Here is a 24,929-nt window from a genome sequence, read left to right on the forward strand (position 1 = left end):
AAGACGTGAGTTTTTAGCCATCTGAATGCCACTTCCCACATGGACACTTTTATCCAGATATACAAATACCTATTTAAACATAGATGATCTCAGTTTGTAGGAGTTTAAAATAAAATCTCTATTCCTGTCCTGGAATGAGCATTCCCCTGTGGGATTTCACACATTCGGTTGGTCTGGGTTAGCTACCAGCATAACAGAGAAAGGGAGGCTACTTTTGGCAAGAAAAGAGGTCTACTTTTGGCAAGAAAAATATGCTGCGTGGATGCATAGGGCCAGGGAACATCCCTGGGTGCCTGGCATGGATATAAGGTAACGGCTGTTTTGGTTGCTGCTCGTTTCCCTCTCACCCTCTGCAAAGCCAAGCACCTGACCTCTCAGTCACTCAGGTTTAACTGCCCAAAACACAGAAAGAGTGCTTGCATTTCTGGTTTATAGCCCTAATACAAGAGGCGTAAGTCCAGGATGCTCTTTGGGAAACACCACTCCACTAACAGCATCTGCTGAAGAAGCTATCAGAGAGCAGTTTGCATCTAAAGCAGCTTTTTTCTGCCCATACCAAAAGAAACCTCGCTAACTTCCAGGCTGCCTGCTCGCTATTAACGAGGAATAAGCAATCTATACTCTAGGTAGGCTCCAGCCACACCCAAGATCCCCACCACCAGGTGTTGGAAGGCCCCTAAAAGCTCTGTCAGTAGAAACGGAGCCTCATCTGGTCAAGCCCCAGCTCAGGTCAGCATCCTGCCTAACATTCGTTGGTAAAGCAGGTGAGAGAAAAAAATTCAGTAGAAAGTTACAGTTCCAAGCTCGCTCTTTCTCACTACCCATGTTCACCCACGCACGGTTACTTGCTCATCTAACCATCCCACCTGCTTCCTCAGCCAGGCTTTCACAGGCAGCTGCTGCCGCCTAATCCTAATTGGCTCTGCCCAACGCTGCCTTCATGCAGAGCACCTGGCTGAGGCACAGACGCCTCTTCCTTTGCTGCTATAATAGGGTTTGTTGGGCCAAACAGGCACCTACAAGCCCTGCTTTATGCCGCAGGTCCTAGGACAGTGGCCACCGGTCTCCCAGGGGTTCATTTGGCAGTTTTTATGTGCAAGCGTGCCCATAACTGTCTTTTTGGTGCTTTTTGCCACTGTGTTTTGCTACATGAAACAAAGACCTTTCATGCCAACCAAGAGGCTGGTCAGGTGGAGAGAAGAAGCAAGGATGTCCTTGTTGGTTGGGTTAGAGAGAACAGCCATGCTCAGAGGCCACAGTCACATCAATGTTGCAGACCCATTGGATTTGGTGCATCGACTGTCACCGGGAAACGCACACATTGGAAGAAAGGTATTTTTCCTTTAATTAATAACAATTCAGCAGCCATGAGATTGCTCTGGCATGCTGAAAAAAAACAGACACCTCTTTTGGATCTCTACCCAGCTTCCACCTTTTCCCTCAATGCCTGTCCTCTCCTACAACTCACTTTGGTTTTGTGTTGGACACACTCAGCTCTACAGAAAGGCCACGAGTGGTGTCACCCTCCTGTTGGGTTAGTGTTCTCATACACAAGGCCACCACAGGACCGGTCCTATTTGCCACCCCAGCTGCTCATTCCAGCACAACACCCCAAGCGGCTGCTCCAAAAGCAATAACATAAATCCTCCAAAGTCATCTCCCTCCCATCTTTCCTAGGAGTTGAGTAGCAGTCACCACCACATTGCAAACTTACATCTTCCAGCAGTCCGCAGAGAGTAATCAGACCTGTGTCTCCTGATGGTCAAGCATTGGAACGAGCTGCCCAGGGAGATGCTGGAGTCTCCTCCCCTGGAGGTGTCAAAAACCCCATGTAGATGTCAGACTTCATGACACAGAATCATAGAATGGTTTGGGTTGGAAGAGACCTTAAAGCCCATCCAGTTCCAACCCTCCGGCCATGGGCAGGGACACCTCCCACTGGTTCAGGTTGCTCCAAGCCCCATCCAACCTGGCCTTGAACACCTCCAGGGATAGGGCAGCCACCACTTTCCTGGGCAACCTGGGCCAGGGCCTCCCCACCCTCACTGTGAAGAAATTCTTGTTAATGTCTAATCTCTATCTTCCCCCTTCCAATTTAAAGCCATTCCCCCCTGTCCTATCACTCCAGGCCCTTGTAAAAAGTCCCTATGGGACCAGGTTTACATATGGTTTAGTAGGCACAGTGGTGTTGGGATGAAAGTCACACTGGGTGATCTTAGAGGTTTTTTCCCAACCTTAAAAATTCAAAGATTTTATGGTCATGAACCAGAAAGCGGTTTGGAGATGTTTGTTTCTCAAGCACGATGATGATGTTTTCTTTGCTATTCCTCTGAGACTTTAGGGCTTAGGTCTATGGAAGATAATGCACCAGACTTCTCGGTCAGGGAAGTTTGAAAGGCAGTCTTCATTGGGCTTTTAGTAGTTGTCAAACCATGAAGGTTTGCAGGACACGCCACGGCGTTCATAACAACGCATAATTGGGTGCAGACCAAGGGAATAAGAAGGGAAGAAGAAAAAGGGAAAATAACCCCCACTTCCCTGTATTTTCAAACTTTGTTAGAGGAAAAAAAAACCACAATGACCCAAGGCAGACATTTCTGACCGGGAAAGTGAGGATTTCCCATGGAAACTTCCATGAGAAAATCCCTAGTTTTCTGGTGTGTAAGAAAAAAAGCTGTTGTGTGAGGGGATGATGCATTTTCTCTGGTTCAAGTAGGTCAACGGGCAGCGGGAGAAGGACCAGGCTCTAGCTGTGGCTCCGTTGTGGGGTGACCTTGGAGAACCGCTACCAGGCTGCGTTCCCATCTGCGAGACGGGGATAAGAAAGTGTCATACAAGAGCTCACCGAGTTATTAATAGAGGCCTCTGGCTGGGATTTTGAAACAGCCCAAGGGGTTGAGAAGCCCATTTATTCTTCACAATTCAAAGCAGGCAAGTGACTCAGATTTCCTTGACACTTTTGAACATTCAAGTTAGGAAAAAGTGCTCTCAAAAGCATTTGTCTTGAGTGAAGCAAACATACAGATATGTGACTTTCCTTTTTCCAAACACAAATGAGAGCAAATTACCAATGAAGCTGAAATGTTTGGTTTGGTTTGACTTTTACAGTAGAAAAAACCTCGGATAGAAATTTGAGCATCAACCATTTCATGTTATAGTCATGGTAGAAAAACAGCCCATGCAGTGGTCAGAAGGAAACATTTTGACTATATGGGATGGAAATGTTCCCATAATTTCCTGTTGAAACTGTATGTGAAATTGATACATTCTCCCAAACTATTTGGATTTCATTAAACTGCTTTTTTTTTGGCCAGATCCAATGGTTGCAGCAGTGTGGGTTTGGTTTGAACATCTAATAGATATAAAGGAGTTTCTCCTGCATTGCTATAAATAATTTCTTAGGTCAAATGGTAACACCTTGGTTAGAAAGGGGGTGACAAAGATGCCATGAGAAGGTCACGGCAGGATCTTCTGCGGGATCAGGATCAGAGCAGGGCAGCAGACTGGGAGAGGGACCAGGGGAAGACCACTGGACAGCATCTCATGCAAGCGGCTGTGCTCCAGGATGGGATACTCTAATGCAGATTTATATTTATGCACTTCTAATTTGGATCACCTAAAATCCAAAGGGAGCAGAGGGCTTTTAATGTGCGGGAATAAAGCAATGTAAAAAGACAGATTGCAGTTTGGGACGGACGAGAGCAAAGCAAAAGGAATGTCAATATTTCTTGGCATTTTATCCGTCTCCTGAAAATATTCGATCCCATGTAGGGGCAGGGGAATGGACTGTATGATCTTCCTTTCCAGCTGTGGTTTTAATGGCAAAATGGATACATCTTGTTTTCATTCTGAGTTTTACAAAATCTGGTATGGCTCTACCACTTCATTAAAAAGACATTTGGAAACAAACAAACGAAAGACTGAACCTAAATCTTTGTAAGTTGATTTTTTTTTTTTCCTTCTCCTGGAAAGTTTTCATTTTGACACAGGGGAGTTTGCCACAGGGGGAGGATGGGTAGTGGTGGAAATCATTTCCTTGGAAAGTACTCAACCACTTCTTGTTTTCCTGAGCTCTGTGTTTACTGCAATCTTGGAATCACCAGTGCTGAAATACCACGATTACGCTTTCAAGCCTCTGCTGTGTCAACTCCGCAGCTCACCTGTAGACTTGTGGCTCTGCTGCTTTAGCCGTGAAGATGCTCTTTAGCGTAGGCTGCTTGACCTACACGCACCCACGTGCGTGCGTTCGGCAGAAGCTGCTGCTGCCGCTTCCTGATCGAAACCCCACTGCTAAGTGGAATTCAAGGTAAACGTTTCCTTCCAGCCGGAACGGGCAGCCGTTCTCACCTGAGATCATTCTTCTTCTGCAGACCATTGGGCTGATATATTAGAAACTCTAAAAAAAAGGCAAGAGAGGAGACCAAGAGGTCCATTTGCTAACGTTAGAAAAGCCAGACTGGGATGGATTACTTTCGCTTAGATGAAACATAATTAAAAGGAATTTCTGAAAGAGAGACACACGGGGAAATTCCTAACAACATAAAAGGGAGGAAGGGATGGCTCATAAAAGAGTGATTCCCTCTGTTTTTTTTTGGCAGCCCAGCCAAGCTCCCTAAACACAAGGTTGTAAAAGGACTCCACGCTGAGCAGAAGACAATAACAAGCAGGTGTTATGGAAAATGACCCTTCCCTGAGCAAACAGATTTGATATTGCTGTCATCTCACTGCATCCTTCATCTGCTTCTTAAATCTGTTTCCAATGAGCAGATGCAGCCCTTATCTCAAGTCCACCAAGCTCAGCTGCTTGCGTCTCGGTGCCTGCACCGCTGGCCACCAGACCATGGACCTCTATGCATTGAGGCTTGGCCAAGGTGTCCACCTCCTGGGACATCCATCCAGCAGTCCATGCTCCACACAAGGGACGTTTGCATCCGAGTCTGCACTAAAATCAGTAATTTATATCAAGAAAAACAAAAAGACAAGTCGAGCATGAATTCTCCAGCACTCATAAACAACTCAAAGCATACAAGGAGTTCCATTATTACATTTCATAGGGTTCGTGTGAGCACCAAAACAACCAGAAATAATATTTTCCTGCCCTCTGATGATGCGAGTTCAAAAAGCTGAGGTTTCTCCTATGAGGAGGCAGACGACCTCAAGTAGAGGTTAGTTTTGAACATGCAAAATGTGAAACTACTCTTAGTTTTAATTTGACTAAACTCACGTTTTGAGTTGCCCGATACTCGGGTTTAGTTTTTACTCTTCAACTCAGTATCACCATGGAACATAATTCAGAATCAGAAAAAGCAAAAGGAGGAGGGGACTATGCTGTCCCTGCAGAGGGATGCAAAACTCAGTTATATTCAGTCATAGTAGTAAATGGAAATCTTCAGAATCTAATTGGTTTTTTTCTTCTTCAAGAGCTTCCCTGTTTTTAAGCAAAAATACCAAAGAAAAAAAGTGACTGTTGTTGGAATCCAGAAAAAGGAAAGCCAGCCAAAATTAGCAAGTTTGGCTTGGACTCGTGCTTCTACTCTCTTTTCCAACAGCTTCTCCTGAAAACCACAAATTAGCACGATGTGACTTACGAACACACTCCACTGCTCTGTGGTAGTGATGTTCATACAGCCCAGGGCTGAGCTTTGCCGCAGGAGCCGGACTGGAGCAGCCCGGTGGGCTGAATTGGAGTGTCTCCAGTCCCAGAGGTTGGGGAGTTTTTCTTCCAGCTTTTCTCCTCCCCTATGCTGGCTCTGCCCAAGGCAATAACCTAAATCAGAGGGAGAAATCTTCACTCCCCCTTCACTCGCTTTGGCTTTGTGTTTTGTTCCACTGCTGCATAGATAAGTCAAAAAAATTAAAATCAATATTTTTATTATCTTTATTGTATCTAAAGACTTCTTCGTCTCGAGCCTCTGGGACGTTCTTGCCTGCCACCGAGATCCCAGGAAAGGAGATCAAAGCATTCGAACAATGAGAAGCCCTTGGTTGGAGGCACTGGAGCAGTGTTTAAAATGGGAGTTATGTGACATACGGGTGGAATATGCCTGGAAAAAAAAGTGAGGTTTAATGGAACAAATATTGAAGGTGAGGGAAAAGAGCTTGAGTAAGCCTTGGATTTTTCTAGGACTGAGTTTCTCAGAAGCTCCCAGGACTGACCTAAGCCAGTTGGTGACAACCATTGGTGACAACCCAGCTATCAGTGTCACTGGGCGCGGAGTCAAGCCAAGCCTGAATGCTTCACTTCTCATTTTTCTGGGCTGGGTTTCCATCCACTTCCTACACAACTCAGGCTGCTTATTGTTTTCCTGCGGTCCATGGAGGATTTCTTGTACATGTGCAACATCCCTTCTTCTACAGCTGAACTGCAATAATAATAATAATAATAATATGACCTCTAAAGCCACCAGCAAAGCACTTCCTGGAGAAATCTGCTGATCTGATGAAATCAAAACATTCCCCCAAGATGGGCTGATGAAACTTTGACGGAGCCAAGGCAGGCTCATGCCCAAATTGTCTGGTGGCACCTGCCCAGCAGCCAAGAAGGAGAGATGCCATCTCCCCTCCTGAGGACCTCACATGTCACAAGCTCTGCAGCTCACCATCTGAGAAGATTCGGAGACGCCACCAGACCGGGGCACCGTGGAGTAATTTAACCTCTTTTTTTTTTTAACTACTGTGCTTCAAAGGCCGGTCCTGGTTTGGGTTCAGCTGCAAACTGGGTTGCTTGGCTGTGATTCTCTTTGAGTTCAGTTTCCAGTCATGGGGGGGGAAAACCCCAGTGGCTCAGTCTGCGTTTGCTTTGACTCACTGCATCAATTTTAGTTTCCATGTAGGCAGGAAATCACGGTGAAGCAGAGTTGAACACGGATGCTTGGGTATTCCCCACCATGCCTGCACCAGCTCCTGCCGGCAACAAGGCTCATAACTCCTCCTGCCACAGGTGCTTTTGCAGGAAACAGCCCCAATCCTGCCTGCATTTATCTGACACAGAGGCTAACATCACACCAAAGTCAGGTTTAAGCTTGTGCTTAAAACTACTTCAGTTAAAACAACAAAAGCATTGAGCTGGCAATGTGCGCTCACAGCCCAGAAAGCCAACCGTACCCTGGGCTACATCCAAAGAACTGGAACCAGAGGGTGAAGGAGGGGGTTCTGACTCTCTATTCCACTCTCATAAGACCCCACCCGGAGTCCTACGGTCAGTTCTGGAGTCCTCAGCATAGGAAGGACACGGATCTGTTGGAAAGAGTCCAGAGGAGACCATAAAGATGATCCAAGGGCTGGAGTATCTCTGGCATGAGGACAGGCTGAGAGAGTTGGGGTTCTTCAGCCTGGAGAAGAGAAGGCTCTGGGGGAAGTTATAGCGACTTTCCAGTACGGAAAGGGGCTCCAGGAAAGCTGAGGAGGGGCTCTTGGTCAAGGAGTGCAGGGACAGGATGATAGGGAATGGTTTTAAGCTGACAGAAGGCACATTGAGATGAGATCTTGGGAAGAAATAGTTTCCTGTGAGGGGGGGGAGGCCCTGGCCAAGGTTGCCCAGAGCAGTGGTGGCTGCCCCATCCCTGGAGGGGTTCCAGGCCAGGTTGGATGGGGCTTGGAGCCCCTGATCCAGTGGGAGGTGTCCCTGCCTATAGTAGGGGTTGGAACTGGATGGGCTTTAAATTCCCTTCCAACACAAACCACTCTATGATTCTATGACTATGCATTGCAGGTCCTGTCATTCCCGGGAGTTTATGTGCTGACAAAGATTAAACAGATAGAAAATAAGCTATCAGGCCACTGAATCTAGAACAAAACAATGAAAGCACCTAGAAATGAGAGCAGGAAAGGATTGGGACAGAAACAGCAATGTTAATTGCAGTTGGCTTGGCTAAAGCACCTGGATGTAATGAACTTCATTTTCCTTGCAAAAAACAACAAAATATTCTGAATTTGCTTTTACCTGAAATGGGTAAGAATCTTTTACAGGCTTAAAACAATGAGATGGTTTTACTGTGACTAATCTAAACATGGAGAAAATTCTTCAAATAAACTAAAAGGCTGCAGCAAACCTTCAGACAAAGCTGAACTGAATCTGTCAGAAATGGTCTCTTTGGCTCCAAGAACTGAGGAAATTTGGAGTTTGGAACAAAAGTTGAATTATTAGCCCAAGGAAAGTGGTTAATGAGTGCTAAATATACACATCAGTGAAAGATATACAAACTGAATGTGGCACATCTCTTCTCAGAGATTATGTACGGCAGGAATAGCGTAAATGAAATCTTCCGGGCAGCCCCTTGGGATAGATTTGTGACTTGAAGAACAGCAAACTGGAGTTGTGGTTCCATCGCTTTTCCTATTCTCCTCCATCCCCTTGCACCCAGAGCCGCTCAGGCAAGCCCTGTCCTACACCCATCCAGGATTGAGACTCAATTCTGATGGCTTCCCCGCTCCCTCTCTGCTTTTTAAGAGAGGTGAAGGATGGGTTGGAAACACACACCATCCTCTGGTTGAATATCCCAGCTGCCACAACGCCAGCTCCTTTGAACTGTGATTTATTTGCAGAGGAAGATGCAGGATGCCTCCTCACAGTGTTTAAACCAAAGCTTCCAACCAGCCTTTCATTTCAGCTCTCTTTGTTCATAAGACTAAACAGGTTAGGGCTCGGCTGAAAGGCATTGCGCGCACCAGGTGATTTATCATCATCTACGGAGGCAAAGGAGGGGTACAGATCCCCCCCAGCACCAACGCAGCCCCCATTTGAAGCCCCTGTAGGGTAGAAGGACTTCAGGCACTGTTTATTTTGGATGTCATACAATAGTAATAAATAAGGTCAAGAAGCAGCACGTGTTAGCAGTGAGTCAGCTTCGGATGAAAGCAAAATAGATGATCTCAGAGCCGGTGGGGACCTCAGCGGGGTGGCTCTGCTGGTTTCTCCAGGACAGGACATCACAGAATCACCAGGTTGGAAAGGACCCACTGGATCATCGAGTCCAACCATTCCTAACACTCCCTAAACCATGTCCCTCAGCACTTCATCCACCCGTTCCTTAAACACCTCCAGGGAAGGTGACTCGACCCCCTCCCTGGGCAGCTGTAGAGAGTAATAAGGTCTCCCCTCAGCCTCCTCTTCTCCAGGCTAAACACCCCCAGCTCTCTCAGCCGCTCCTCGTCAGACGTTCTCCAGCCCCTCACCAGCTTCGTTGCTCTTCTCTGGACACGCTACAGAGCCTCAACATCCTTCTTGTGGTGAGGGGCCCAGAACTGAACACAGTATTCGAGGTGCGGTCTCACCAGTGCTGAGTACAGAGGGAGAATAACCTCCCTGTTCCTGCTGGTGACCCCATTTCTGATCCAAGCCAAGATGCCGTTGGCCTTCTTGGCCCCCTGGGCACACTGCTGGCTCATGTTCAGTCGGCTGTCAACCAGCACCCCCAGGTTCTTCTCTTCCGTGCAGCTCTCCAGCCACTCTCCCCCAGTCTGTAGCGCTGCATAGGGTTGTTGTGCCCCAAGTGCAGGACCCGGCACTTGGCCTTGTTAAACCTCATCCCATTGGCCTCGGCCCAGCATTCCATCCTGTTCAGATCCCTCTGCAGAGCCTCCCAGGACTCTGCCCACCAAAGCTGTGGCCACAACCTCCAGGGATTTAAACACAACAGTTGCGAGAGCCTCGCAGCTAGTGAGGTCAAACACGGATCAGAGGGTGCTGGATTTCGGGGCGCTAATTTCTGCCTGTTGCTGTCGTACATCTTTTCTGCATTTGATTTTCCATGTCATCCGATGGACCCAGTGAAAATCATTTTGCCTGTGAGCAATTCCCAAGCTCGAAAGGATGCTCTCACTGTTCAGGAAAGGGCTTTTTAGCCTTCCAACCACTGAGATGTTCACTTCATAGAATCATAAAATGGTTTGGGTTGGAAAGGACTTTAAAGATCACCGTATTCCAACCGCCCTGTGCCATGGGCAGGGACACCTCCCACTGGATTGGGTTCCTCCAAGCCCCATCCAACCTGGCCTTGAACCCCTCCAGGGATGGGGCAGCCACCACTGCTCTGAGCAATCCGTGCCAGGGCCTCACCACATTCACAGGAAAACATTTCTTCCTAAGATCTCATCTCAGTCTCCCCTCTTTCAGCTTAAAACCATTCCCACCCTCATCCTATCCCTGCGCTCCCCGAGAAAGAGCCTCTGCCAACTTTCCTGTCGGCTCCCTTTAAGTACCGGAAGGCTGATGTGAGGATTCGAGGATGAGAGTCTGTACTACCAAACCCTTTGAAACAGAGAAGGGTATGGCACCTAGAAATGGGGGAACTACATTTAGAGGCAGAAAATTATGACTGATTTTTTTTCCAACAGCAATCGTTTTGATGAGAAGTGCCTGGCTATTCCCATTTTCCGTTCCGGGTCAAGCTGAAAGATGGTATCGCAAATTGTCTGAGAGATTAAGATGATCAGAATGAGCAAAATGCAGATTATTAACTGTCGTAAGCAAGCTGGGAAACAGCCCTGCCCAGAGAGGGGGTTTCCAGCTCTGTTTTGAAACCGATTTTCAAAACTTGAGCAAGCTTTCAAATAAAAATTCCCCAAAACAGAATATTTTCCAACTAAAATATATCTACACCAAGCCATCAAATGAGAGGAGTCACATGGAGCATCACCCGCCCAGCTGCCCTTGCCAGCTCATCACAGAAACACCGTTTTGCTGGAAGGAAAGTCTCCAAAGTAATGCTTCTACCCCAAAGCACAAAGCTGTCGCTCCTGAGAAACAGCATGGAAAAGCTTCCCCTGTGCATTAGAGATTTAGGGAAGAGAGGGTACAAACAAACAATGATGCTTTAACACCTAGAGTGGGGAAAACCAGTCCAGGCACTGAAAAACCTGGATCCAGTAGTGTGGATGTATGTAAGAGCAAGGAGTCAAAGCACAGCGATTTGACCTCCTCCGGCTTTATTTAAAGGCCAGGCACCTCTGCCAGCAGCCTGCAAAGGGTTCTTTCCTTATTTTTTTTTTCTCCTTTTCTTCTCTTTTTTTTTTGTGGGCGAGGAGTAGAATTACTCATCCTGGGTAACGTAACACTGAAGGGATGCACTGGAAAGAGGAGAAGAGCGCATCTGGCGAGGGGGAACCACAAAACACCCACTCCTCCACCCTGGCCACATTTGCTGCCCAAGAAACCTCCCTCCCTTTTTCAGAAAGCCCTATTTACAAACCTGGTGTGGGATGTCACACGTAATTTATTATATTTACACAAAGGAAGGGGAGTAGAAAGGGACCTGCCAGCACTGAGTATCAATCTCTCGCTGTCTACGCTGTGACACTTCATCTCGCCCGTGAGCAATGGGCTGCGATGCCCTGGGCTGTGCGTGTTGTGCACGGAGCAGAGCCAGGGGCACGCGGAGCCCGGCTGGTGATGGGAAATCCCACAGCATGGGATGATGTTGATGGGGAGCTCGGCAGTGTTGCATCATTCGACATCACACAGCTCCAGGTATGGGGCAAGAAATACAATTAAAACCCACCTCACGCCTCCACCACGCGTCTCCCCCCTATTAAATAAGGTTTTGACATTATTATAGCTCTCCTACAGGAGCAAGAGCCTTTAGCAAAGAAACCAGATGTGCTTAAAGTTTAAAAACATGAGCCGAGAGCCTGAACTTTTAATTTACGGAAGAGTTTTTACCAATTAAATTAGTCCGTATCTTCCTGAAAGAACCACCGCAGGGGATGCACCCACCCACTCAGCCAACAGTGACCATAACACAGTCGTGCTCAGCCTGGTTTCTGTTTCCTAGCAGAGGGAACAGGAGTTTATATCATGTACATCATAGGCTTTTTGGTCCTAAAGTAGGGGTTCCACACACTGGATGAATTAAAGCATCACGGCTGTGCTGCTGTCACTTTGCCAGCCTGAATAAGGCTCAAGGTCTGCAAAGACTCCTGGCTTGCAATGTTGATCTAAGCCCAGCACTCCCAAGGTCCACTGAGGTGGCTCCAATTTACCTTCTCATTCTCTGTCCCACGTCACCCAGCCTGCGAAACCACTCCTTGGAGCAGCCCTGAGGTCCCAGTGCTACCAACCAGCTTCCTCGCGTCTCAATCTGAGCACACGTCTCACTCAGCTTGTCACACTCCTGTGTGGGATCTTCTTGGGAGAGGTATCACCCAAAGGTGCACTCAGTCACCATGTCCACTACAAGACATTTTGTGCTTGGTAATGAGCAGCTAATGAGCAGCTCAGCACCAAACCACTGATGGTGACCAGCCCTGGGACCTCTCCTTGCCTGGCAGATGATGGGGCCGCACTAAGCAGAGCGAGGCACGCGTGGGAACCGGCAGAGAGAAGGGAAGAAAGCATGCAGACCTTTCATCTTTGGAGAGGCTGAATTTCCTCCTTAGCCTTAACTTGGCTCCTGAGCCGTTTCGGTGGAGGCTGCCATCACAAACAATGTGTTCTGTTTTCTTGACCAGGGTCCGAACGAGAGCTGAAACCTCCTTCGTTAGCAGGCTGGGTTTTCTCCTCCTGAAAGAAAAAAGCAAAGGAGCTTTGAAGAAAAAAGAAAAGGAGCCTAAGGGCAGCCCACGACAAACTGAGTCTCCTCCGCTTCTCTTCCAAATCCTCCAGAGATATTATTTCATTCTCATCAAGATATAGAAATAATATTTATCTCAGCTGCAGCCAATATACAGTCTGTGGTGTGGTTTGTGTGACACATCTGGATGACAGAGATGAGTTCAAACACAGCCCTGTAAGATGAGTCTAGCAGGAACCGCTGGCCATCGCCCAGGATGGTCCATACATGGAGTGAAGGTGGTGGTCAGTCGCTCCTCCGACTCCGTTCATGACACACTTGCCAAAGCAAACCGACTGCTTTGACCCCGACTGAGATTCCCAGCACAACTCTCTTCAAACAAGCCACAGTGAATCTTAAGTTATCCCAAAATACTAATAAAGTCTGTGAGATAGGAAAGCCCCAAGAAAATATGCTCCATGCTGAACATTGGACAGTTGTAGCCTGGCTGGTAACCACTCCTTCCTGAAGATACATCCAGTTCCTCCCCCTGCCATGGGCAGAGACACCTCCCACTGGATCAGGGGCTCCAAGCCCCATCCAACCTGGCCTTGAACCCCTCCAGGGATGGGGCAGCCACCACTGCTCTGGGCAACCTGGGCCAGGGCCTCCCCACCTGAACAGGAAACTATTTCTTCCCAAGATCTCATCTCAATGTGCCTTCTGCCAGCTTAAAACCATTCCCTATCATCCTGTCCCTGCACTCCTTGATCAAAAGCCCCTCCTCAGCTTTCCTGGAGCCCCTTTCTGTACTGGAAGGTCGCTATAACTTCCCCCAGAGCCTTCTCTTCTCCAGGCTGAAGAACCCCAACTCTCTCAGCCTGTCCTCATATGGGAGGTGCTCCAGCTCTCAGAGCAACTTCATGGCCTCCTCTGGACTCCAGAACTGAACTCGGGGCTCCGGATGTGTTCTCACCAGAGCGGAGCAGAGAGGCAGAATCCCCTCCCTCGCCCTGCTGGTCCCACTGCTTTGGACGCAGCCCGGGATACTGTTGGTTCTGAGAGCATTGTGTCGGTACCACTTGACTTTATCAGAGTTTACCAGCTTGATATTATTCAAGTGGTTTTGCTTTTTCATTTAGTTTCTGCATAAGCTTAGACAATTCAAATTAACGTAAAAAATGTAATTGAGGCAATTTTTATCAGCGAATTATTTTTTTCTCATTGAAGAAAAAAAATCCCTTGTGGGAAAATTCGATAGTGCATTTTCGACGTGGAAGGGAAACAAATTTTCCTTCAAATTCCTTTTCAAATTACAAAAATTTTCATAGAACATCTGGTTCCCACATGTATCTGATTTTTACCATGATGAAGCCTTCGGTATGGTGTCTCTTCACATCACACAAGATTAATTCAAATTGGCTTGGATGGGAACAGTCCGTGAAGGCTACGAGTTAGATGGGAGAAGCAGCAAAAAGGCAACCAACAGAGTATAGTGTTGGCAGAGCCGATGGATTCCATTGGGAGGTCAGCGTTAGGTCTGATATTTTTTTACGTCTTTATTAATGACATGAAAATGCAACACAATATGCCAGTAAAACAAGGGAAAAGAGGGAAAACTAGTAAAGCCGATGGCCAAAAATATAGTATTTCCATAGTTAGGTGACACCTGAAATAGCATGGTCCTTTCTGGGCACCCAACACTATAATTCGACAGAGACGGTGGAGATGGAGGTGTTGAACTTGGCTCAAGGAAAGGTTGGACAGAGTAACAGGCTGTGAGTGCTCAAAGAAAATAAACACCCAGGGAGAAATCCTGACCTCGTTCAAAGGTGACGTCAAGACTTTCATTGACTTCAGTGGAGCCAGGATTTCACGCTGAGGAGGAAGAGGGATTATTTAGTGGTGAAGAAGGCTCCACGCAGGAGCCGCGGGATGAAAATAGAAGAGGAAAATTGCAAGCTTGGTATCAAGGGAAAACAAGGCAAGAGATTTCGGAAAACAAGGCAGCAAATTCCAGAGTGCCAGCTGACAGAAAGATCCAACTGCAGTTTTGTAACCCTCTAATTAAAACAAGGTTAAATAAAACTAGTGTTACACATTCAGCTCTGACGAGAGAGGAAAATTGGATGTTAACAAAAGCGACACTAAAACAACCCTGCAGCCAAACTCCCAACTGTAGCAAGAGAGCATCTCCCCAGTTCAAGCACAGATGGTTTTATATGGGAAATGTAAATAAGACACTGCCATCTGGTTAATAAAACGCACATCTAAGATAGACAGGAGCACATGTGCCCAGATGTAAACATTTAAAAAGAAAAAAAAGCGTTTTTCTTAACATTTTTAAGGTTTTCATCCGTGCCCATGGAGGAGGAATTCCCATTGACACCAAAAGCATTGATCCACCTATAAATTACGTATTTATATTAAATCTCACCGTTATCTGTGCACAGAATCACAGAATCACAAGGTTGGAAAGGACCCATTGGATCATCGAGTCCAACCATTCCTAACACTCCCTAAACCATGTCCCTCAGCACTTCATCCACCCGTCCCTTAAACACCTCCAGGGAAGGTGACTCGACCCCCTCCCTGGGCAGCTGTTCCAGTGCCCCATGACCCTTTCTGTGAAGAATTTTTTTCTGATATCCAACCTGAACCTCCCCTGGTGCAGCTTGAGGCCATTCCCTCTTGTCCTGTCCCCTGTCCCTTGGGAGAAGAGCCCAGCTCCCTCCTCTCCACAACCTCCTTTCAGGTAGTTGTAGAGAGTAATAAGGTCTCCCCTCAGCCTCCTCTTCTCCAGGCTAAACAACCCCAGCTCTCTCAGCCGCTCCTCGTCAGACTTGTTCTCCAGCTCCTCACCAGCTTCGTTGTTCTTCTCTGGACACACTCCAGAGCCTCAACATCCTTCTTGTGGTGAGGGGTCCAGAACTGAACACAGTATTCGAGGTGCGGTCTCACCAGTGCCGAGTACAGAGGGAGAATCACCTCCCTGGACCTGCTGGTGACCCCGTTTCTGATACAAGCCAAGATGCCATTGGCCTTCTTGGCCCCCTGGGCACACTGCTGGCTCATGGTCAGTCGGCTGTCAACCAGCACCCCCAGGTCCTTCTCCTCCGTGCAGCTCTCCAGCCACTCTTCCCCCAGTCTGTAGCGCTGCAAAAATATAACTGCAGAAACATAACTGCCTTACTGGCTTTACTGCCAGAATGTACAGTACACTGCTCAGTATCCGATGAAATCTAGAGGCTATCGGAGAAGCTGGCTTCTCAAATGGGTAGCATATGTACAAAAATAAGGCTATTTTCAGAAAATTGCAACTTTGCTGGAAACGCCTGCTTCGGAGATGGAATCTATTTATGCATTTGAGTTGAAATCATCAACCAGTTGTTTGTTACGAAGAGAAAGACATCCTTGAGGAAGTGGAAACACAGCTGGATTTTTTTCCAAAAGACCTTTTTCCTTCCCAAACCGACGTACTATCAATATAAAACTCAGAAGGACTAACTAATCCTAACATCAAAAGAAAATTATTTACTCCATGTTGCACAGAAAGGTTTTAGTTTCTTAAAGGAAAGCTTTTGGTCTTTCTCCTTTTCTTGCAAAGAAACCAAGGAAATTCCAGTTTGGCTTGGCCACCTACCCAGACAGTCCTCTTGACATCCATCTCTCCCACAAAGGATAACTTCAGCTCTGCCAACACCTCCTACAGTTCTCCCCTTCAAGAGAGGGTTTTACTCGTCATTCACATTAGAATAAACGACCGAGATGAATGATAGGAAAATATTTGGGTCAAGGAAAACGGGCACATCCCAACACATATCATGTGAAAGGAGAGAGTCCAAGTGATTGCAGGGGGTTACACTAAGTCTGAGGCAACCAAAGAGAAATGAGAAAACACAGCTCCCGACCCCAACTCCTGCCACACCAGCACAATCGCTGTTAGGGTCTGCTGCCAATTTTTATCTTTAGAAAGGGGCTGAGTTAGCAGGAGGACTGCCAGACCGCAGCAGAAGGTAAGATAGCATCGCTCAAAGTCTCTGTGTGCACACCAAGGGGAAACACGCTTCAGCAACGATATTGAGAACCTGCCAGTTTCACATGAGATAACTGGAGTTACCCTCCCTGCCTGTGTGGTTTGGAAGTAGCTTTAGAATGACACTTATCAGCGTTGCCTGGCATAAAACTCTTCCCTTCTTACCCAAGCTTTGTACGACTGCTCTCTTTTAAATGGTCTTTCTGGTCACCGCGAATGGCAAAGCTGTGGAACGATAGATTTCTCCTCATTGATCCTCACTGAAAATGCAGAAACAATAATTTGGCTGTGTAGGTGGAGAAAGCAAAAGGAAGGCAAGAGATTCCTCCCGAGGACCACATTGGTGGTTTCTAGTAAGGTGGAATCTGAATCTAGACTTTCTGAGCCACCAGCAAGGCTACCGAGATCTGTTCATCTCCCTGGAATTGTAAGGTTTATTACTGTGAGACTATGTTACCAAGACAGGACAAAAATCGGATGCCACCAAGGTCTCCAGCAGAAAGGCACAAAGAATCCACACTGCGTATTTATCATATTTGTAAAAATAGCCTCCGGTTTCATTACCTTTTTAAACAAACAATATTTTAAAGCTAAAAATAGCACCCTGCCATCATTCTGGCATCACCGCTTTTAGGTATAAGCCAAGATGCACAAGAGCCACCAGTGAGGGTCAAGGGCCAAGAGTTGGTCAAAGGTTAGACCCAGTTGCTCCAGACTGACCTTGGAGAGCTGCCATGAAACCACGGCACTCCAATGTCGGAGCTGGCATTTTAATTCTCTCCCTCCAATAAAAATCTCCATTTAGACATCAGCAGTTCGAAAGGAGATCTCTAAAGAATCCAACAATACCATCCTTCCAGCTAGGAACACAGTTTGTTGAGAAAAGTGGGAAAGAATCCAACTACACAAGGGCTGCCTTGAAGCACGGTTAGCGTCCACCTGAAGCCCACCAAACATCAAGCTCTGCATTTCTGGCCAGACACTGAAGAACCACTGCGATGTCACCATCTCTCCTCAGACCAGTGAAACACTACTGAGCACTCACTGCTTTTGATTGCTCAGAATATTTAAAGCTAAACCAAGAGAGGGGGAAAACACCAAAACCTTGGTGCACGTAGGGCAGGTGAGAACTTTTTCCAAAACCAAACTCCTCTTTGAGTCATTCTACACTTACAGAAAGTTTTTATCTTTTGCTTTAACTTTTACAGTTGTTACACCTTTTTTAGGAAGCTGAAAATGTTTAGTGACATGAACCACAGCGGCTTTGTACCTTTTCAAGTGCCAGAAATGTTCCACTGCAGGCACTCTTTGAAATGTTTTTCTTTTTCCTACACACTCTCAGAGGTTATGTCAAGTTTCCTCATTAGAAGTAAGAGGTGGTTTCTTATCAGCTGCCTGGCGTGGTGTAATGTTTGCATTACGTAGCAAGATGGATATTGCGTTTTATTTAAGTCCTGAAAACTGTGAGAGCGGAGAGGAAGGACCGCGGCCAAGGGACTGAAATTATCAGTCTTCCTGCCTTGGGCACAGCGAAGGACGCACACGTGAGAGCTTCTCTAGCCTTCTCCAAAAGAAAGACTCCTTTCTCTTAAGCAACTCAGATACCCATCAACCGCGGCAGCACCGGGTATTCATTTAGGCTTCCTTTTCCCAAATAACACAAAGAAATCAGCCTGTTCTACGGAGGGGAACTGCATCCTTCTTTAGCACCTTCCAAGTTCGTTTTCCTTTTCACAGAATCACAGAATCACAAGGTTGGAAAGGACCCATTGGATCATCGAGTCCAACCATTATTTTTTCATCTCCATATGTCTCCCAAAAACATTTCCCCGGCCACTGCCCCTTTCCCCTCCAAAGCCACCTCACTTGAGATGAAGGAACTTGGCTGTCCGCGTTGAGGGCACCACTGGTGGACTGGTTCAGCCCCTCTGCTTACCTTCTCACCAAGCTCCACCAGAACCACAGATCTTTGCAGCCCTCCGCAAGGTTATCCTCTTGGGGTTCTTTTTGGGGTGGTGGAAGATGAGATGGCATAAAGCATTTTCTGGTTTCTTCCTCATTTCACCAGCAAATGATCTCCAAGACACCTTCTGACAAGGTGTGAGCAGAAAGTCTTTATGAAGCAACTCAGACAATGCCAAAGCATGTGGAGAAAGCAAGCCTGGAGCTGTGCAGAAGAGAAGCACGGAAAATCTAAGTGAAAACAGCAAAAGCAAGAGGTGAGAGGAAGGAACCCTCCTCTCCTGACTGCTGAAGCTCCGTGGATTGACGAAGATTACAGACACCTGTGCCCGGAGGGAGAGGACGTGGACAACCACCTCCAGCTGTGAAGGGAAGGGAGGGTTTGTGGAGCATTTCCCAGGGAAGGGGGACAAAAGGAGACACGTTCTTTTGGCTTGGTGGTCAGTCATGGCACGCTTGGTCCCATGATCTGCTCTCAGGAGCGACGACAGTCGTCAGCAGTACAGGTTGGGTTTTAAATAGCCTCTTGTGGGGCTGCAAGTCAAGAGCACAGGGCCTTCAGCGAAATTTATGGGACTCAGATCTCAGGTGCAGACAAGCTGGAGCGGAAAGAGCGAATCTGAAAAAACAATTAGGAGTGGAAACGACCTGCTCGTTTCTTAATTAGGGAGAGCACGAGGATCGTTTGCTCCCCTCTCCCATGAAAGCAATGCTCAGTAACACAGGCACTTACCAAGTCCTCTCCCTCTGCTCTATGGCTGCGCATGAGCTGCTGGGCATAGGAAAAAAAGGGATTTTTGCTGCTTTTCCAGGGTGTCCCGGAACACTGCACAGAGCACTGCATAAAGGTCCATGCTGGAAAGTGCTTGGATTGGGCAAGTCCAAGCCAGAAGACCACCAGGTACCCAGGGGGCAATGAGGAGAGCGGGGAGAGGCTGGTTGCTCAAGCACCCACCACCACCAGCCCCGCACAACCACAGGGCTGCGATGGCAAATGCTGTAGCCAACATCATCTGCTCCTGGAAAGACACTGCAACATAAGGACCCTCAGTAGCAACACACAAGGTCCACGTGGTGACCATGAACAGCCTCAATTTCCTGGCGGAGTTCAAGTCAGCCCCCAAGTGTTATTTTAGCTCAGTTCCTTGTGTATAAATATTTATAGAATGCTTGCTTTGAATACCCCTTAAAAAAAAAAAAATTAAAATGAAATAACCCTCCAAACCCCACTCCCGCTTATTGCATCTTTAGCAAAATATTTTCTTAACTTCTCCTATCTTCAGTCCTGGGGTTTTTGCTAGCTAAGCAAACCTCTCTCCTCCCCGTACCCCAGCCTGCCCGCTCTCCTCCTGCAGGGCAGCAGCCTGCTTGCTCCGTGGTTGATGAAGTTACATAGGACCGAAGGAATGTCAGGATTTGGGGGCAAAAGAAGGTGGAGGCAAGAAAAGAAACTTTTTAAATGTGTAGTCCTATCATGAGCGCTTGGTGTTAATCCACAGGGGTCAACGCGAGAGGGAAAACAGAATGCAGCCCCGTGATCAATAGGGTTCTTTTCAAACCATCCAGGATTGACCTAGGAATGTAGCGCTGGGTCTCATTAGCACGTTTGATTTGCAAAGCGTGTGACCTTGGGCAGGACTCCGGGTGTCATCGGCTTGGGAGACCTCCGTTTTCTCTAACTCTCCCAGTTCTCGGCCAGCTCTGTGGTGGGGTTGGGCTGGACAGAAGGACCAGGGGGGGATTTCTGTTTTCCTTTGGGTCTGGGCTAACTACACGGGAGCAGTATCACACCAACACCAGAAGCACCCATACTTCATCCCTGAAGGCAGCAAAGAAAGCATCCAAAAGGCTGCAGCTCATTGATGAAGGTCTCATCTCTTGCTGTACAACCGGAGAGTGCTGCAGTGAGGGGAGACCTTTTGGAAGGCTCTCAGGATGCGGAACCTATGTGATGCCCAGAGGTGGAGAAAGCTTCCCTTATAGACCAGGGAAGGATCTCATCCCTTTTCCTGCTTGGTGGTTACCATTCCTGGCCTCGACTTTGGTTCTTCTCAAACAGACCACGCTCTTAGCTCCTCCAGGGAAGCAGGGCTACAGCCTGTGGCCAGTGAGACTCAACACCTGAAACCATATCAACCCATTTTTTTCAGTCATCTCATTACTCGGGATAATATAACTCATTTTGCGTCTATAGCGTTTGCCCCCCTTTTTGTTCCTAAAATTGTCTGGTTAGCAGATCCCAAGATAGAGCTGTCAGCCTGCCCCCGGCCATCCCTGCTGCCGCACATGAATGGGGACAGACTCATTTTGAAGTGTTCCTGGGCTAAGGGTGACCTACTTTCATGACTGCAGTACAGTTCATTACAAATTCCTAATGATCTCATTGTTCCATTAAATGAAGGTTGCCACCTGTCCCGAAGACTTTAGATCAAGCTGGGATTAACGTTATCTGCTGACCCATTTCTCCTTTTTTGTAGGACACAGCTCCATGATCAATACGGGCTTTGGGTTTTTTTGAGACCATGCAGGGTGGTGCTGGGTCCACAGGGGATGCTGAGCAGTAGGAATCCTGCCGGTGCTGGTCACGGCTGAAAATCCTGCCTGCTTAGATGCCACCAGAAAATAAAGTCAAACCCTACAAATAATTGACTAGGGGGGGAAAAAAAAGGAGAAGGGAATTGTTGGGGTTGCATTTAGAGCAAATGAAGGTCTTCCAATTTAAGAGAGTCTATTAGAGACTCCGTTAAGGACCTGGAGGCTGCCTCCAGTTTTGCTCTGCGCAGTCATCCCTACTGCAATATTATGATAACAAAAGAGCGCGGGTGAGCACCCAGCCGCCCTTGTAGCTCGTGGAGCATCACCAGGATGCTCACTCGGCAGTGGGCGCAGGCAGTCCTTGGTTCCCTAATTGCCCCCTTGGTGAGGATGGAGCCGGAGAGGGCTGGAGGTGGCAGGTTGGAAGCCCAAGCCATGTGCAACATGAGGAAAAAAAGAAAGGAAGGAAGGAAGGAAGGAAGGAAGGAAGGAAGGAAGGAAGGAAGGAAGGAAGGAAGGAAGGAAGGAAGGAAGGAAGGAAGGAAGGAAGGAAGGAAGGAAGGAAGGAAGGAAAGAGAGAGAAAGAGAGAGAAAGAGAGAGAAAGAGAGAGAAAGAGAGAAGGAGAGAAAGAAAAAGAGAGAAAGAGAGAGAAAGAGAAAGAGAGAAAGAAAAAGAGAGAAAGAGAGAGAAAGAGAAAGAGAGAAAGAGAGAGAAAGAGAAAGAGAGAAAGAGAGAGAAAGAGAAAGAGAGAAAGAAAGAAAGAAAGAAAGAAAGAAAGAAAGAAAGAAAGAGACAGAGAGAGAAAGAGAGAGAAAGAGAATGAGAGAGAGAGAAAGAAAGAGAGAAAGAGAAAAAGAGAGAGAGAGAGAAAGAGAGAAAGAGAAAGAAAGAAAGAAAGAAAGAAAGAAAGAAAGAAAGAAAGAAAGAAAGAAAGAGAAAGAAAGAAAAGAAAGAAAGAAAAGAAAGAAAGAGGAATAAATTCCCATGGACAGGCTGAGAGAGCACGTTGCAGCCAAATGACCTCAAGTGCACCGCTTTCTTCTCTCGCTCGAGGAAGGCAGAAGTACAGCTGCATTTTTCATAAATAGGAACACCCCAGCTTGATGTTTTTTAAAGCTGTCTAGACAGTAGAGCAAGACCTTATTTCAAGTCACATAATCACTTTCCCATTTTTCTTTGCAGCAGAGGACATTTTCCAAGATTAGATAGAAGCCGGTGGAGCAACATGTTATTAACCTTGGGTGTGCCTCCCTGCTTTAGGCTCTCCTTGTCCTAGCTGGAGGTGCCTTTCTGTCTGCTCACGTCTCCCCTTTATTCATGCCTTCCTCCTTGACAGGAAAGCTTCTTCTTCCAGTGGCTCGCAAAAGTGAGATAAATTTACACACGGGCTGCAGATAATTGAGAGCACAGAGGGTGCTGCGGTAAAACGCCGGCTTGCTTTAGCAGAAGGCAAATATTTTGTTCTTCCCAACGTGGCACTGATGCCTCCATCTGAAAATAGAACTAGACGAAAAAAAAAGTAATAAGCTTTGTGCTGACCTCCACCAGGCCAGCGTGCCCCACGCTGTTGGAGGGAGGTGTCAAAGCTGTTAAGCGTGAGAGGTGGTGGGGAAAAAGTTCTGCCAGGGAAAGATGCTCTCAGCAAGGACACATCCCTCCAGTGCACCTTGCTTCACGCAGCCTGTGCCTTCCAAGGCTTCTTTCCTCTAGGGAGTGCAGCGATGGAGTGAGGGGTAACGGATTTAAGCTGAAAGAGGGGAGATTTAGATGGGATATTAGGAAGGAATGTTTTCCTCTGAGGGTGGTGAGGGCCTGGCCAAGGTTGCCCAGAACAGTCGTGCCTGCTGGAGGTGTTCCAGGCCAGGTTGGATGGGGCTTGGAGCAACCTGATGGTGGGAGGTGTCCCTGCCCACGGCAGCGGGGTTGGACCTGGATGATTTTTAAGGTCCCTTCCAACCCGAACCATTCTATGATTTTTTTTTCTCAAGCCTTTTTCTTTTCCGTGTTAAGACTCCAGCCCTTTGGAGCAGAGAACAATAAAATACCCACGCACCACCTGAGTGCGGCGCACGGCCTGACCCAGCATCTCCATCGCCTGTAACCGGGCTGCGCTGAGCACTTTGGCTGCAGAAGATGTTCCTCCAGAGCTTTGTTAAGTGTGAACGCCCTGATACGGGTGCACCATTAGCATCCTGTACCCAACACGGATAATTTTTTCCTGTGGTGATGATGCGCAGCGATCTGAGCTCAGGTTATCCGGGGGAAGCAAACTCGGCTTGCTACACTGAATTAAGTCAGCGAAAGCTGAATGCAAATAGACCATCACAAATGAGATTATTTCAGTTTAGAAAGCTGGGATAAGAGGTTTGCTGTTTTGCTAGAGGAGCACTGACTAGGTAGGATAGAATTTTGCAAGAGGTGGGGAGGTGTTTATAGCCAAAGCAAAGGGTGAATTGCTTGCCTGGTGTCTAAAGACCGATGCGGACCCTCTCCCTGAGTACTGCCTACACAGGGTTACCCATCAGGAGTAAAATATTCAGACTGGGACATGAGAACTGCCCTCCTCCCCACCTCTCTCCAGGATTGCCACATCTCCTGCGGTTCTTAAAGCGATTAGCCATGCACAGCAGCAAGCCTGGGCAGGGATCGCTCTTTTTTGCTTGCTTAGCATTTCACTTTAGACGATGCAGAACCTGACTTTGTGAATAATTTCAGCTCAAGAGCATCCAATATTTCTCTGCTCCCTAAAGTAAGCACTTAAAATCATCCCAGGGAGCTGCCTTTCCCTTAAACAAATTCTCTGCTGCTATCCAGAAAGAGAACACATGAGCTGTCTGATATTAATCCTTTGCTTCACAATTTGCATATCAAGTGCTTTAATGGATTGTTTTCGGTATCATTGTCCCTACCATGCATAAACTTAAGAGTAATGGATTTGAAATTAATTAAAGTGTGATTACGATAGTTTGTCATTTTATTATTTGCAATTATTACTATAAAGGTAATAAAAATTGCAGGATGTCACAACTGAATACAAATCCCTAATCAGAAGCAATCAGCTCACGCTGTAACCTTGGACAAGGGTGATGTTATTAATGCACCAACTCTGGAGCCAAAGCCGCTGCCTCGCACCCAGTGGCTGAGATCTCCTCGGAGTGCTGCATGGTGCTTTGGGCGATCATGGAGATCATGGACCCTCTCGCCCTGCCCTTGAGCAGCCTTGGCTGTTCCTCCACTTCGAATCTCTTTCTCCACACGCTAGACAGTAAACCATAGACCAAAGATGCCTTCGCCCACCTCCTGTATGTCCCCCTTGAACGCACTGATTTACTAATGCAGTTATCTACCATAGTTCTTATTTAATTATTAGTTATAATTTCTCCCAGGTCCCCTGGATGAGTTTTGCATTTGTTTAAAACTCTCCATTACATCCAAATTTCTGCATCACATTCTTCTACTCAAAGGTATTCTTCTACTCAAACGTATTCTTCTACTCAAACATATTCTTCTATTTCAAACAATCTTTTTTGATAGTCATTCCTAAACCACACGAGTATTTGACCTCTGACTTGGTGATACCTGCACCAACTGTTCTGCTCTGAAGGGTAAGAGAAGAAGGGTTAAATTATATCTACATTTGCTGCTGCTGTCCCCATGACTGTTTCCAGGACTTGCACTGCCCAAGTTCACATGCATTTAATTCTTCCCACTTGAGGGAACAAGATATGCATTTCCTCATCCCTGCATCTTGATAGGCTCCAATCATACCCATGACTCCCTGGCATATTTCCTTTAGCTTAGCCAGATATCTTAAAAAAACACGTTCCGGAGCAGTTTTCCACTGGCCAGTATCAAGGCATCTTCAAAAGGCATGAGAACTGCCCCCAGAACAGCAATCAGGCTGTAA

At 47.1% G+C, this 24,929-nt stretch overlaps 1 long non-coding RNA gene across 9 annotated transcripts in view; it reads right to left on the reverse strand.

Moving 5' to 3' along the window:
• LOC128852576 (uncharacterized) overlaps positions 1–24,929 on the reverse strand; it is a 103,617-nt gene that overhangs the window by 10,382 nt on the left and 68,306 nt on the right. For 2 of the 9 annotated variants that reach the window (XR_008450533.1, XR_008450530.1), the window contains exon 6: positions 11,391–12,499. This is a non-coding gene — a long non-coding RNA (uncharacterized LOC128852576). Of the gene's footprint in view, positions 1–5,512; positions 6,045–6,156; positions 6,363–11,389; positions 12,500–22,258; positions 22,526–24,929 lie in introns of those variants that run through there. The other 7 variants (XR_008450534.1, XR_008450537.1, XR_008450536.1 and 4 more) reach the window with 7 other exon arrangements.

Source organism: Cuculus canorus, chromosome 6, assembly GCF_017976375.1.
Source record: "Cuculus canorus isolate bCucCan1 chromosome 6, bCucCan1.pri, whole genome shotgun sequence".
NCBI lineage: Eukaryota > Metazoa > Chordata > Aves > Cuculiformes > Cuculidae > Cuculus > Cuculus canorus.